The sequence below is a fragment of the Otolemur garnettii genome, unplaced genomic scaffold (assembly GCF_000181295.1).
Source record: "Otolemur garnettii isolate 467f Iridium unplaced genomic scaffold, OtoGar3 scaffold00006, whole genome shotgun sequence".
NCBI classification, from domain to species: Eukaryota; Metazoa; Chordata; class Mammalia; order Primates; family Galagidae; genus Otolemur; species Otolemur garnettii.
In genome coordinates this window covers 4,815,422-4,831,442 of record NW_003852401.1, presented here as the reverse complement: position 1 = coordinate 4,831,442, position 16,021 = coordinate 4,815,422, and positions in this window count along the sequence as shown.

Genomic DNA, 16,021 nt, shown 5'->3' with positions numbered 1-16,021 from the left:
ACTAAAGCATCATTTATTGGCATTATGGAAGAAATGAAGTGGACCCCTTCTCCTAAGCACCTGAGAACTTACCCAATGGTAGAAAAACCCCTTGGAAACATAGGACCTCGACTCTTCCCAGACAAAGGTCAAATATATTTATTTGAACACTTGTGTGGTGGACCGTCCTGCTGTTACTAAAACTGGATGATGGAAAAGGACATCCTGCAGCCTCAGAAAAGAAACTCTCCAGAGGGCAGGAGTCTGGCCTGTGTGACCCAGACCCAACAGCAGGGTCAACTTCAGTAGAATTGCAGGCACTATGTCTATGGAAATTTGAATCCCCCTGACCTTACCAGCCTGGCCAGTCAGTGGATGACTTCCCATTAGCCTTAGAATAAAATCTAAGGCCCTCACCACAGTTTGTACATCCTGAGTGATAGGGCCTGTGCCCCCCGCCCAGCCCAGGCTCCAGTGTTCTCCTTCCTGTTCACTGAGCTCCAGCCATACAGCTTTATTACAGTTGCTTGAATATTCTGAATTGATTCCAATTCTACCTGCTATTTTCTCAATCCTTCACTTGCATAGCTTTTTTGAAACAGAGACATTTCCTAACTTCTATCATCCCAACTCAGCCACTGTCCTTCCCGTTTCCCTCTTTGATGCCCTTTGTGGGACTTACCACCATCTGAAATTAAAGTATCGACATATATTTTTCCTCTGTCTCATTGACTAGAACATAAATTCCATGAAAATGAGAACCTTATCTGTCTCAGTAAGGACATGACAGAGCTGAAAGGGTTATCCCACCAGGAGAGAGAACTCTTGAAGCACATCCTCTACTGTTTGGTCATTTATTCTTTCAGCCGTTCAAAAAGCATTCATTAAGCACCTGCTTTTTGCCTGGCGCCATTCTAGGTGCTGAGGATTGAGCAATGGACAAAACCTTAGTCTTCCTGGAGCTCACATTTCAGCATGCAAAGATAGCCGATAACAAATATAACATTATCAAGTAAGCTATGAAGAAAAATACACCAAGTGTATACAGGCAGTGTAATACAGTGGCTCCTGCCTGTAATCCTAGCAGTTTGGAAGGCGAAACAGCAGAATTCCTTGAGGATGGTCAGGAGTTCCAGACCAGCCTGAGCAAAAGCAAGACCCCATCTCTACAAAAAAAAAAAAAAAAGAAGAAAAGAAAAGAAAATTAGCCAGGCAGGTTAGCACACGCCTATAGTCATAGCTGAGGCAGGAGGATCACTTGAGCCCATGAGTTTCAGGTTGCATTGAGCTAGGATGAGTTTACATTGAGCTAGCACCCACTGCACTCCAGCCTGGGTGACAAAGTGAGATCCTGTCTCAATAATTAATTAATTATGCTGGATATGGAACAAAAGATGCATATGTTGATTTTTATATGGGGTGTTCTGCAAATTCTTCTCAGAGGAAGTGACATTTAAGCAAAGACCTGAAAGAAGCGGTGAAGCTACCGCTGGTATCAGACGAGAGTACAGATTTCTCCACGTAGACTAAATAGAAGTGCAACGGCCCCGGGGTGGGTGAGTGCTACATGGTTAAGGAACAGCAAGGAGGCCAAAGTAGCTACAGCAGAGAACAGGAAGGGACAGAGAGAGAAGGTGATGCTGGAGGGTCGGTGGAGCCAGATGCAGAAGGGAGACACTAAGGCACTGGGGAAGCAAGAGCCTAGCAGATACCAATCTCCTTCAGACTCCAGCGGTCTAGTGTGAATCTTACTGACAACCTTTTTTGACCAGATGTTCCTTTGTGGATGCCATTAGACTTCTAATTTTCCCAGGAAGAAATAATAAACAAGAAAGAGAACTTCTCTGTACAAGCATTGCAATTCTGGGGGACTACAGTGAAATTTGGGGAGGAAAACAGATGGAGGTAAGAACCCTTGTGATTTCATCTATCATAGAAACCATAGGCTGATTTTGATTTTAAGTGATCTTAAACTGATGAGAACTGGTTATCTGTGAAATATATGTATGCCAGGGTATGTATGTTCACTTGTGCCTCATAGATATGTCTCAGTGGGAATTCAGACCAAGTCCTTTATTTGACATTGAGGAAACTAAGGCCCAAAGAACTGACGTGACTTCAAGTGTGCACAGCTCTTTAGAAATTGTGGTCATACTCTGCCTTTCTCTTCCCGTATCTAGTATCATCAGAGTTCAGAAAGATGCATGAGAAAGATGTGCTGCTCAGAGATCACTAACATCCCTCCCCTTCCTCACAGACCCTTTATTAAGCTTCAGGGTTCTTTCCTCTTCATTTTTTCATTCTCCCATCAGATCTCTTGTGGGAGTTTCCCAGATTATTCATTCACTAACAGCTCCCAACTTTCTTTTTTATTTCAAAATATTATGAAAAAATATATATTATGGGAGTGCAAATTTTGTGGTTCAATGGATCACTTTTGTAATGTATGAGTCACAACTATAAGTGTGCCCATCACCTAAATAGTGTTCAGTGTACCTGTTACATAGGTGTTCACCTATCCCCTACCCTTCCCTCCTCTCTGTTTGAGATAGACTTAATTTCACTTCCCTCTGTGCACGTGTGCTCATCTATTAGTTCCAACTTAATAGCGAGTAATGTGGTGTTTGTTTTTCCATTCTTTAAATACTTCACTTAGGATAATGGTCTCCAGCCCCATCTGCCTTTTGCAAAAGGCATTGATTCATCCTTTTTATGCCTGAATCGTACTCCACGATATATACACACCACATTTTGTTAGTCCATTCATAAATTGATGGGCACCTGGATTGACTCCAATTTGCAATTGTGAATTGTGCTCAAATAAATATTTGTGTCTATTTAATAAAACTTCTTTTCCTTTGGTTATATACCCAATAGTGGGACTAGTAGATTGAATGGCAAGTTGACTTTTAGCTTTTGAGGAATCTCCATGCTGTTTTCTGCAGAGGTTGTACTAATTTGCAGTATCCACAGTGTATAAGTACTTCCTTCCTCTCTGCACCCACATCAGCATCTACTGTTTTGTACTTTTTAATAAAAAACATTCTTACAGGGTGAAGGTGCTATCTCATTGTGGTTTTAATTTGCATTTCTCTGATGATTAGCGAAGTTAGACATTTTTTCGTATGTTTGCTGATCCTTTATCTTCTCTTGAAAAGCTACTCTTCATCTCTTTTGCCTCTTGTTAACAGGGTTTTGGGATTTTTTTTGTCTTACCAATTTGGATTGTTTGCAGAATCTGGATGTTAGCCCTTTATCATATATATATATAGTTTGTGAATATTTTCTCCCACTATGTAGGTTGTCTATTTGCTTAGCTGTGCAGAAGCTTTTTAATGCAGTCAAGTCCCATTTATTTTTGCTGTACTTGACATTAGGGTCTTAGTCATAAATTCTTTACATATTCCAATGGTTAGAAGTTTTTCCTATACTTTCCTCTAAAATTCTTAGGGTTTCATGTCTTACATTTAATTCTTTTATCCATCTTGAATTAATGTATGTGACGAGTGAGAGATATGGATCCTGTTTGATTCTTCTGCATGTGGCTGTCCAGTTTTCCAGGCACCACTGATTGAGTAAAGCTTCTTTTCCCCGTGTATATTGTTGTCTGCTTTGTCAAAGAACTTCCAACCCTTTAACAGCAGCTCTGGACTCCCTCTATAAACTTGAGCAGCATGCCTTGAGTCTTAAAGGGAGCACATGCTGCCCATTTCCTTCCCAATCTGACCTCCCTGCTCCTTCAGGAAAATTGTTCTTCTGTCTGCCATATTTATTTAGGTATTTAGAGACAGAATCTCAGTCTGTCCCTGGCTGGAATACAGTGGCCAGATCATGGTTCACTGTAACTTCCAACTCCAGGCTCACTGAGCCTCCTGAATTTATTTATTTATTTACTTATTTATTTTCTGCAAATGAAAGGTCTCACTATGTTGCCCAAACTGGTCTTGAGCTCTTGGCCTTAAACAATCCTCCCACTTCAGCCCATCAAAGTGCTAAGATTATACGCATGAGCCACTGCATCTAGCCTCCCCCCATACTTATTTAGAAAACTGTACTACCATGGACATAATTTCCCAAGCGGCAATTGTTTCTCCTTCTGTCCTTTACTCCTTTCCCCAGTGATCAAATTGGTCACTGAATATTTTCAATTCTCTTTCACATCTGCCCTCATCTCCTGCCTAGACTTTAACAACAGAATCCTAATTGTCTCTAGCCCTAGTCAAACCCACCTACAAGAGGCAATAACTCATCATCATTGACTCTGTTCAAAAGAATCTGCCACCACCTCTGTGGGAAATTCCTAAACAGGAAGCCAACAAAACTTGAACAAGAACACTGGTCATGGAATAGCACCTGCCAGGGTTTCCTCTTTATAAAGAAGATGACAGTTGAATGTGCAAGTTCAAATATGCTTGTTCACAAAGAAACTCAACCTAATTAGCTTCCGGGGACATGCTCAATGGAAGATAAGACATATTAGTATACTTCAGATCCAGAGGTCTTTTGAGAACTCCCTAGTTACATATAGAAGGCTTCTAAGCAACATGACCTCTCCTAGCTTCCATCCTGGCATCTGGAAATTCAGATAATAGTGCCCATTTAGCAGGGTGGTTGTGTGTGTAACCAAAGCTCTCTGACTGACACAAAGTAAATAACATGAGATTCTATTGTTTCCCCCTTAGCATGGCCTAGTTATTTCTTCCTTATCCAAGCTCTTGCTTTTCCACAGCCATTCGGTACCTGAGCATGCGATTCGGGACTATTTTGCCAGTGTGCGGACCATGAGGGGGCTTTAAGGAGAGCAGCTTTTTCTTCTGAGTCCCTAGCTTGGGTGTCACACAAATGCTTCCACCGGCTGGCTGACATATGTGGCCTGCTGTAGACTAATTTCTTCTGACATGTTGCCTTGAATGCACAGTCACAGAGCATGTGCTGAAGTGCTAAACAGCCCCAAACTGTGCACTTTCCAATCTGTGAAAGCTTTTTGGTGGGTCCAGGCTTTTTTTCTCAACCTGAGGCATTATAATGGAGAAGCACATGGACACTTCGTTGAGGCAATCTGTCACCCTGCAAATGCTTAATAGCAGCAGCAGTACCTGTGTGTCCCTCTCAGTGAGCCAGACAGCTGCTCTTCTGTTGAAGTTGTTGCTGCATTAATGAGTTTGCAGACAAAGAAATGACTGTGTAGCGTGTGGTTCCAGGTCTATGCACCGCCTGGGAGGAAAGCACCCAGGGAAACATAGACTCAAAAAGATTACTTTGTTTGCAAAAAAACGGGTTTGGAGCCCAAAGGAACTAATATGTTTCTTGAGACTTCACAAGTTGTAAAGGCTGGATCATCCCTCTGCTGTCTTCTATGGTGACAGTAGCACGCTAACAGTTAGCTGACGCTCTGGAGTTTATAGTGTTTCCACACTTTCAACCTCACCATATCAAAATGTATTGTTTTATAGATCAGGAAATTTGAATCCTTCGAAGGTTCAACAACATGCACAAGTTCATGTGGGCAAGAAAAGGCAGGAACCCCACTTGACTAGATGCCTAAGTGACTCCCAGTGCTTGACTTCCTGATGAATTATCACCAAACACTCGGTCAGTTCCTCCATGCACGCTGAGATGCCACTGCCACAGCTAAAAGGAAGCCTCTGAGAGAAGGCGCTTTCAAGGGACAGAGCTTTCCACTAAGATTTTAAATTCCTTACCTGACAGCATTTTGTTAAGGAGGAGGCAAGGGCATCTCAGACTTTTTCAAAAGCTGTTACACCCACAGCGGGGGCATTCCTCTGCCCTGACTGGGATGATGGTGTAGGAACCCCACACCACCAACACAGGACAGCAACAACTGAAAAACAACAGAGAATACAGAATACGTATAGAAAAGGTCCTCTCCTACTACTAATATAGGAATAATACAGAGAAAACAGCAGTAACAAAAGTACTATCAGTAAACATTTCCTTAGCCTCTACCATGTGATAACACTTAGTGTTTACACACATTATCTTGAAACTTTCTCAACAACCCACTGTATAGCGATTGTCTTTTGTCTATAGATGAGGATTCTGATGTCCAGAGAGGTCAAGGAACTTGCTGGAGGGTACAGAGCGTGGAATGAGGCAAGATGCTCAGGTCTCCTGACTCCAAGGCTGTGCTATTTCTACTGTTCTGTACTTGCCTCCCTGAAGAAGACAGGCAATCACCAAATTAGTGAGTTGTGTCCGGGAGGTTAGGACATCAGCATAACCTAGTCCAGCCAGGGCTGAAAAATACGAACAGATGCGCTGCTACCCTTCTGGTTATTCAGTGGTGACCGTTATCCCTTGGCACCCAGAAAATGGGTTTTAATCACCTGCTTTTCACCTTCTGTGTCTGGACAAGAGACAATGAACAGAACAGGTTCTAAAAAAAGTCTGGTTTCAGGTGCGAGTTCGATGGAACCCTCTGACAGCATGCTAAAGTCTCTGTGTATGTGCACACACACCCACATTCGTGTCTCACGGGCGGAGGGCGCCAGCAGAGAACGGTAGGCTGATTACATGTCCTTTGCTGCCTCCTGACAGCTATGAAACTACAAGTGGGTAGATTATAGTTGAAGATAAAAATAGACATTATACTGCCGCTTTCTCTTCCCAGCTTTTTAGTCGCTCCAGCTTGAAAGCATATTGTAGCATTTTATTGTAGTCTGGGCTCTTGTGGCTTCTCTTGTTTGCAATTCCTTTTTGGAAAACTAGAAACATTTCTTCTCCATGGAGAAATGAACTCCAGTGAGTAAGAGAGAAGGGGCAGAGTGTGTGTGTGTGTGTGCACACCTCCACAGACTCCCGGGCCTGAGAGAAGAAAGGGCGTAGAGAGTGCCTGTGTGTGCCGGTGTACCCCGGCCCCCCTGGTCCCCTGTCCTGGTACCTCTATGGCAGCAGATTGTGAATCTGAATAGAACAGAAATTGGAAATTGACACAGCTGTTTTTGTTTCACAATAACCATTTTTAGAACCTCAGGATTCACCAAGCTTCCACACTAGGCAGCCCACCAGCCCTGGCATTAAACATTAGCTGGGAGTGGTAGTGGTGGGCAGTGATTTGAATGCCTTGAACATATTAACGCAAGGTCTAGAATACACCCCTCCTCCCAGTAACACAGGTCACTTGATCTAATGTACATCCAGTGCCCTCTTTTGCAATTAAACTGAATTCTGCAAGTAGGTACATGTTGGGTCTCATCCGAAACCTCTTCTTTCCACTACCATCTCCATTCTTTTACCTGATATTTTATTTCCGAATCACTTCAAACACCTTAAAATTTAAAAGCTAGGTACAGTGTTTCACAGCTTAGGTTCCCTGGATCCTGCCCCTCTACTCAGTGTAGCTGTGTTTTATAACACATATTCCTGAGCCCACCACAGATCTACTGAATTTGAATCCATCAGGAATAATTTTAGAAGGCTCCCTCTGGCTTATTCTCATAAAACTAAACTTTTGAAATGTCTGGTAAAGCCACCAAAAAAAATTAAAGACTTTGGTGTTGCACTTGCCTGGTATCAGTCACGGAGTGACTCAGCCTCTTGTCACCTTCACTAGTTCCACCACTGTGTTTTTCCACCACTTTTTCTCTCAGGAAAAAGTGAGAGCTATTTACAGGCTGTGTGACCTTCGTCAACTCACAATTTCTCTAGATTCCATTTTTTTTTCAATCTGCAAGATGGAGCAACCCAGTGTACAGGGTTGTTGCAAGAATTAAATAGGAGACATGTATTAATATAGGGCAGTCCTGATCAACTAGGAGTGCGATGATTTTGCCCCTCCGAAAGCAACTGACAATGCCTAGAGACATTTTGGTTGTCACTGTGAGGTGAGGATGCTACTGCCATGTAGAATAAAGCCAGGGATACTGCTAAATCTCCTACCATGCACAAAGCAGCCCCCCAGTAATGAAGAATTATCATGCCCAAATGTCAATGGGTGGGCATTCTGAGAAACCTAGGTGTAAAACCCAGCACATCAGACCTGGGTTCGAATTCTGGGCACCCCCAGTATAACCTTGGGTCACGTAGGCATTTGGAGCTTCAATTTCTCCATCTGGACAATAGGGATAAAAATTCCTGCCTCATGAGATTAGGGAGGGTTCAAAGAAGTAATATATAAAATATGTTGGCCACATTTTGAGTAGAGTCCTATCTGTTAGTTCCTCCCCTGGCCTGACCCAAAAGGGGCTGTTTTCCACATTCATAAGAAGCCTCAGGCTCCCTTACCTTTAATTTTTCAAGTGAGGTGCTTTATGAGTTGGCACAAGGCAGGGCACAGATGGCCCATCATCTGAGCATGCATGCATGGCCAGGCCCTGTTACTGAGGTTAGGAATCATCAGGCCCCCTGTTGGGCCGTGACTCCAGGACAGCCCCATAGACAGCCACAGGCTGAAACCCTTGCCCTGAATGCACTGTTAACCCCATGATGCTATTTTAAAATAATGGAGAACCAGCTTGCTGGAAGAGGATAGTACAAAGCCTAAAAATAAATCCAGCTAACAAGGTGAAGCTTCTGGGATGTAGAGAGAAGAAAAACGTTGCACCCTTTAATATTTAGGCCATTGGATTGATGATTCTCCAAATATTACCACTAGCTATATAATTATGCACATGATGGAAGAGGGCAGAAGTGTAGATAAATCGACACCATTATTTAGATTTTATATGTGATCTCAGAGTGCAGAGAGCATCAGAGTATGTAAGATCTTAGTGTATACTTCCAAATATGCTGGTGTTGCTGGTGTCCCATCTCAGGACACTCTCTAGTCAGGGCTGGCCCCATTTTGTCAGTGGAGAGGGAAAGGCTTGGAATTTCACTATTGGGAGCAACTCTAACGTCTTACAATCACAGGCATGGGACAGGTGCCAGACCTTTTTATGTTACTTTATTGTTTAATTGGGTTTTTTTTTTTTTTTTTTTTGAGACAGAGTCTCACTTTGTCACCCTTGGTAGAATGCCGTGGCATTATAGCTCACAGCAACCTCAAACTCTTGGGCTTAAGTGATTCTTTTGCCTCAGCCACCTAAGTAGCTGGACTACAGACGCCCACCACAACAGCCCACTATTTTGTTGTTGTTATCATTTTCGTTTGAAAGGCCTGGGCTGGATTTGAACCCAACCCACCAGCTCCAGTGTACGTGGCTGGCACCCTAGCCGCTGAGCCACAGGCACTGAGTCCAGACCTTTAAATTAACTGGCACTTGGAAAGAGATGCAGAAACTTACCCCAACCACATATGTCTCTAAGTCCCAGGGCTATTCAAGTCATCTTCATTTTCCCATTTCCCACCCCAATCAAATCCAACTGATCTTTAGTCAAACGCAGAGTTTTTGGTTCACCTAATATGCTCAAAGCACAAAGAGACCATGGGCATGATTCAGGGAGCGATACAGGTAGTGAAAAGAACATGCACACCCCCAGGAAATGTAGGGCTGCTGCGCCCAAAATAAAAAGATGCAGATCAGAATCAAGCTCCTTACTCTTTGTTGTTTGAAGCCAGTCCCACATCCGCTCCTGGGAAGGGGTGGGAAGGAAGCAGGCGAATGGCTCTGCTATTGGATTTCTGCTCCAGATAGAGATGAAAACAAGCGAACACCACACAACTGCTGCCACAGCACGGAGCCCGAGATGAAGTCAGCAGGCAGGTGCCGCCCTGCTCCCTGCAGCCCCCTCGGTGTTATCATGCACAGCTGCATCAGCTTTTACTTTTCATCCTGGGCAAATACACTGTAAATTCATCCTGCTCATCACGAAGTCTCTCGGTAAGGAAATGAGACTGAGTGATCCCAGCGGAGTGCCCAGGCCTGAGAAGTTTGAACCCCCGTCAGCTCTCTGCCCAGGGGGTACTCAGCCGCACAAATGGAAAGCTTTTGTCTTTCTCAGGTGCAAGCAAGGCTGCCTTCCAGGGCCATCCCCCAGGAGCCTCAGAACCCTATGAATAAAGGACCTGCCTAGGGTTCTCTGTACTGTCAGCATTGCTCAGAAAAAGCGTACTCACCACGCAGACCGGGTAGGGACGGTACGCAATGCTGTGCAGTCCTGCCGACAGCTCTTGAAGTATGTAGGTAGTATCTTCATTTTACAGTGGAAAAAAATGAGTCTCAGAGAATAGGAAAAGGGCCTCTTTCCCCAAGGAGGCCTCCTCAGCCATAAAATTCACTTTACATTGAAATATGTGCAAGAAAAAATCTGATCTTATTACTTCCTTGCTTAAAATCCTCCAAAAGCATCCCCATTGCCAGAGGTGATACTTCTCAACCTGGCTACACATTGGAATGACCTGGGAAAGTTCAAAAATGCCAATGCCCTAGCCCCAACCCAGACCAATTAAATCAGAATCTATAGGGATGAAACTTAGCCTTGGCATTGGTGTTTTTTGAAAGCTACTGAGCAATTCTCAAGTGCAGTCAAGATGAAGACCCACTGCCCTAAGGGATTAGTGTCAGGTTCCTGAACATCTTTGCCAGATCCTCTGCAGCCAGGCCCTGCTTATCTCTGCAGCCTCGTCGCTTATCAGTGTCTCCCACTTCTCCTGTGCTTCATCCATGCTGGGCCACTTTGAACTTCTCCAGAGGAGTTACACACTTCTCTTGGCTTTGGTCTAATGATCCCCTGGGTGCTCTAGGTGAGTAGACCTCCATCACTACAGTACATTACAGTTGATTTTTACTTATCTCCTCCCTCGCTGGAGTAGCACCTTAACCATTCCCCATACACAGCACCAGCACACTCAAAAAGTGGGTTGACCCAAAAGAACTGAAAGCAAGGACTCACACGTACACTAGTCTTCGTATACTCATGCTCACTGTAGCATTATTCACAATAGCCAAAAGTGGAAAACAACCCAAGAGTCCATCAACAGACGAATGGATAAACTAAATGTGGCATGCACATACAATGGAATATTATTCAGCCTTTAAAAAGAAGGAAATTCTGACCTATGCTACAACATGGATGAACATGAAAATGTAATACTAAACAGAATAAGCTTGACATTCAAGGATAAAACTTTATGATTTCATTTCTATGAGGTACCTAGAATAGGCAAAGTTTTAGGGACAGAAAGTAGAAAAGAGGTTACCAAGGGACAGGGGATGGCAGGAAAAGGGCAATGAGAAGTTGCTTTGTAAATATAGAGTTTCTGTCCAGGATAATTAAAAAGTTCTAAAAATGGGCTAGTGGTAAAGGTTGGACAACACTGTGAATGCACTTAATGTCACAAAATTATACAGATAAAATAGTAAATTGTATGTATATTTTTGCTAATATTCAATCACACTTCAGCTAGAAGAGAGTCTAAAGCCTTATCCACATGGTCTTTTAGAACCTATGTAATGTGGCTCCTGCTTTCCTCTCTAATCTCATCTCCTACCCATAAACATTCCACTCTTTCTATAATGACCTCCTGCTTTCTTCTGCAAAAGCATCAGACTTGCTCTTTCCCCAAGTTCTTTGACGTCTTTATATAGCTCCCTTTTCTATTAATTAAATGTCTTGGCTTAGAAGGTTTCATGCGCACTCTATTTCAAATTGCTAACTCCACCCCAACCATTCAAATTATTTTGTGATGGTTAAGATGATGCTTGCTGATATAATAGATAAACCCCAGAATCTTGGTTATTCAAAATAGTCCTAAACTTCAGTATGCTTCAAAATCATCTGGAGGGCTTTTCAGTTTTAGGGGTGAGTGCTTTGTTTGTTCTTTTTGTTGTTATTGTTTTGTTTTTTGACACACAGTCCCACTCTATTGCCTGGGCTAGAGTGCTGTGGAGTCAGCCAAACTCACAATACCTCATACTCGGGGGTTCAAGTGATCCTTCTGCATCAGGCCTCAAGTTCATTCCCAGCCAGGTTGAAGACCCAAGAGCTGACCTAGCACATACCTGTAATTAAGACAAACCGACAGCTCACCTATGGAATTTGAACCAAAAGAGGTTGGAAGGTCATCAGCAAAATGTTAAAGAGTAAATACACAGAGAAAACTGACATACCATGACAGTGAAGTGGTGGGAGTTGAGAGGGAGAGAGTGGACCATCTTGGGTCCTTTCAGCCTTCCTGTTTCAATTGTGGTGAATTGCAAGATGTCCTTAAAATATATCCTTTTCCCACCAGCAGTGTAGAAGTGTTCCCTTCTCTCCACATCCACGCCAACATCTCTGGTTTTGAGATTTTGTGATGTGGGCTAATCTTACTGGAGTTAGATGATATCTCAAAGTAGTTTTGATTTGCCCAATTCATAATTGCTAAGGCATGGAAGAAGCCCAAGTGCCCAGTGACCCATGAATGGATCAATAAATTGTGATATATGTACACCATGAAATATTATGCAACCTTAAAGAAAGATGGAGACTTTACCTCTTCCAAGTTTGGATGGAGCTGGAACGTATTCTTCTTAGCAAAGTATCTCAAGAATGGAAGGAAAAGTATCCAGTGTACTCAGTCTAACTATGAAATCAATTTATAGCTTTCTTATGAAAGCTGTAACCCAATTATAGCCCCAAAAGAAGGGTAAATGGGGAGAGGGAGAGGAGGGAAGGGGGGAGGATGGGTGAAGGGAGAGTGATTGGTAGGACCACACCTACGATGCATCTTACAAAAGTACATGTCAAATTTACTAGGTGTAGAATATAAATGTCTTAACACAATAACTAAGAAAATGCTGTGAAGGCTATATTGACCAGTTTGATGAAAGCATTTCAAATTGTATGTAAAACCAGCACACTGTACCCCATGATTACATTAATGTACACAGCTATGATTTAATGAAATATATATGTATACATTCCTTTATAAGTCAATTTTCCTCATTTGGTTAGAAACCTAACTAAACTAACTAACCTAACCTAATGAACTAACATGACCAACTTAAGACTGCACCCATTGGCAAGATGGCCAGCAGTTCTGTAAGGGGGCTCAGGAAGGGATTGTTACAGTCATATACCACTTAGCTCTACAAGTGAACTGCCCCATCCAGAGATGGCAGCTGGGACTACATAGCCCAACCAAATATCAGTTGCATCTTGCCCTCACCACCTCATACTAAGGATACCACAGTAATTTCTTCACTCCCTTTCCTATCTCTTCTGTACCCTGCCATCAGTTTTATCTTTCATTACACTTCCCTGGTCTAAGTCCTCCAAAGTTCCCACAGACTACAGAAATAACATTTAATCTATTTCTGTGCATTGGGAGATCTCCTAGTGTCCGTACAATGCTTCACTTCATCCTCAGGACTACTATGCAATTACGACTACCATATTTATTCTGCAACTATAGTGATAGGGTCCTGAGAAAAATGGGTAAATCGCCCACAAACATGGAGCTAGGAGCCACCATAGCCAAAGTGCAGAAACCCAAAGGTGCCTGTTTCTAAACCTTGTCTTGTTTACATTATGCAGTCTTTTCATCCATTCAAATAGATAGATGCCAAGTGTCAACCATGTGCCAGGATTGTGCTAGGTAGCAGGATTATAATAGATAATTAGCCAATAGCTCAATGAAGGGTGGGCCTCGCCTTCTTGGTCAGGGAAGCCCTCCTCAGTACGGTGTCATCTGAGTTAATCTGAAGGTTGAATAGGAGCAAATATCCTGCTTTTCTACCAGGGACATTATCCTGGTTGCAAAGAGGCTGCACAATACCTGGTCTCTCTTAGACTGATGGGCCCGGGAGCAGGGGCTTGGGAGAAGACGGGATTAAGGTAAAAAACAAAAGACCAATTAATTGTCAAATGACATTACCAAAACATATTTTGTATTTCAACAATTCCTATCCTTCGGGTTTATGCTAGTTCCCATGTAATTTGAAACTAAAATCTGTTTCCTTCCACGGCAGCTTCTTTCTCCTTCCACACAGAGAAGCAATTTCACTGCTGGTCTGTCGGCAGTGCTGATTATGTTCTCCATAGCACATTCCTGATTGCATAGAATTAAATAAGGCAGGTGTGGAGGTGACAGAACAAAACCTGATATATGATTTATATGACAGACTGATTGGTTTGGTGGGGACAGGGTAAAAACAGCGAATGTTATACTCTATGAAGATTAGGCACAATAAAATCACACTTTTATACTAATAAACTAAAAGTTACTTTAGCAGTTTCTTTTATTATAAATGTGACTGAAAACACCGTCTTACTGTTTTCAGCCTTTCGTAGGCTATGAATTTACCTTCTATTTAAGATGCCACTAAATTACTAGAGAAGACCGTTTTGATACAATATTCAATTTTGCATTTACAATCTGAAGATTAATTTGCAATCGTCACTTCAATACCAGAGTAAAAGCAGAAGGTATAAACATCTTTACTCTGAAAGTGCTTCACTAAGGAGGACAAAGATGGAAAACAAATTCTGAAAATAAGAAACAAAAATAGAAAATCTAGGCAAATGAGCCAGACTCTAAACCCAAAGTGAACTAGATAAATTTGATAAATGATTAAATAGTTAAGAGCATGGGTAAGCACTAGATCAGAGGGCCTGACTTATGGCTTTGGGGATGCCTCCCTTAAAAGTGAAACTATAACTCCACACTGTAGCTGTGTATTTACCAAACCCACATTTTGCTTCCTGGGCCCACCTTCCCTAGTCACATTCCCAGCCTCACCTGGCTGAGGCATGGCCTGGAGACTGAGCTCTGGCTGATAAAATGTGAATGGAAGACCTAAGGGAGACTGGAGCCATGAATGACCCCACAGGGCACAGCTGTCCCACCCCTCCACACACATTGCCCTGATTCACACTAGACTATAGTGGAAGGGAGCAAATGCATTAAGAGTCTAAGCTCTGGGTGTTGTTTTTTACAGCAGTTGGCCAACCTTAAATGATACATACCAAAGGCAGAAGTAACACAGGGCTCTCTGGAGTAGACTACAACATTGGAGGCCATGAACAAGTTAACTACAAATGTCCTAAATTGTTCCACTAGACACTGATAGGTGAGAAATTTCACGTTAAGATATTATAAGGTATTTGAATAATTTTCCAGAGTCCAAGGTATTTAAGAGGAACCAAGTTATAACAAAGTGGGTGGAGGAAAGATAAGTAAGAGGGTTGTACAACTGATATGTAACTAAGACGCCTATTCCAAGCTTGCCCACTCTTGAGAGATGTGCCCTTTGCTTAAATGCCCCATGCATGCACCAGCACCTACAAAATAATGTCCAGAACCTCTAAGGTCATCACCTAACACTTTCCATAACTTTATCTTCAACCATCATCTATCCTCTGCTCAAACCACCCTGCATTACATGTATTTCTTGAACAACCTACCTCTATGCCTTTATATATAATGTTCCCCTTAGAAGGCATGCCCTTTTCTCACCTCATCCACCTTTGTAGTTCATAATCACCTTCTAGGCTAAGGTTAAACAAGATCTCATTTATCCACAGCTTCTGAGAATACCTGATCTTCCTAGGAAGCATGCTCCTTAAAGCTGTGTTCCTGTAAGCCCTTAAAACCACATGCATCACAGCATTCATTATGAAAGTCACAATTGTGGCTCTTCATTCTCATCCTTGGCTAAACTTGTAGGTTCTTGATGATGAAACCCATGTCTGACTCAGCTCTTTACTCCCCTTGGCCTGTTGAATAGCCAGCATGCATGCACACACACACACTCTCTCGAAGGTATCAAACAATCCATGTTATGACTGAGTTGAAGACCAGGCGCTTCCTGGTGTAGATAGTCCAGATGTAACTGGGGACAATGGAACACGCAATAAAGATTTTCCAGAAAACCTGGAAATATGACATCAAAAGCAGTCTACTGCGGGTGACGCCTATGGCTCAGTGAGTAGGGCACCGGCCCCATATACCTAGGGCGGCAGGTTTGAACCTGGCCCCGGCCAAACTGCAACAAAAATAGCCAGGCATTGTGGCGGGCACCTGCAGTCCCAGCTACTTGGGAGGCTGAGGCAAGAGAATCGTCTAAGACCAAGAGCTGAGGGTTGCTGTGAGCTGTTTCACCATGGCACTCTACCAAGGGTGACAAAGTGAGACTCTGTCTCTAAAAAAAAAAAAAAA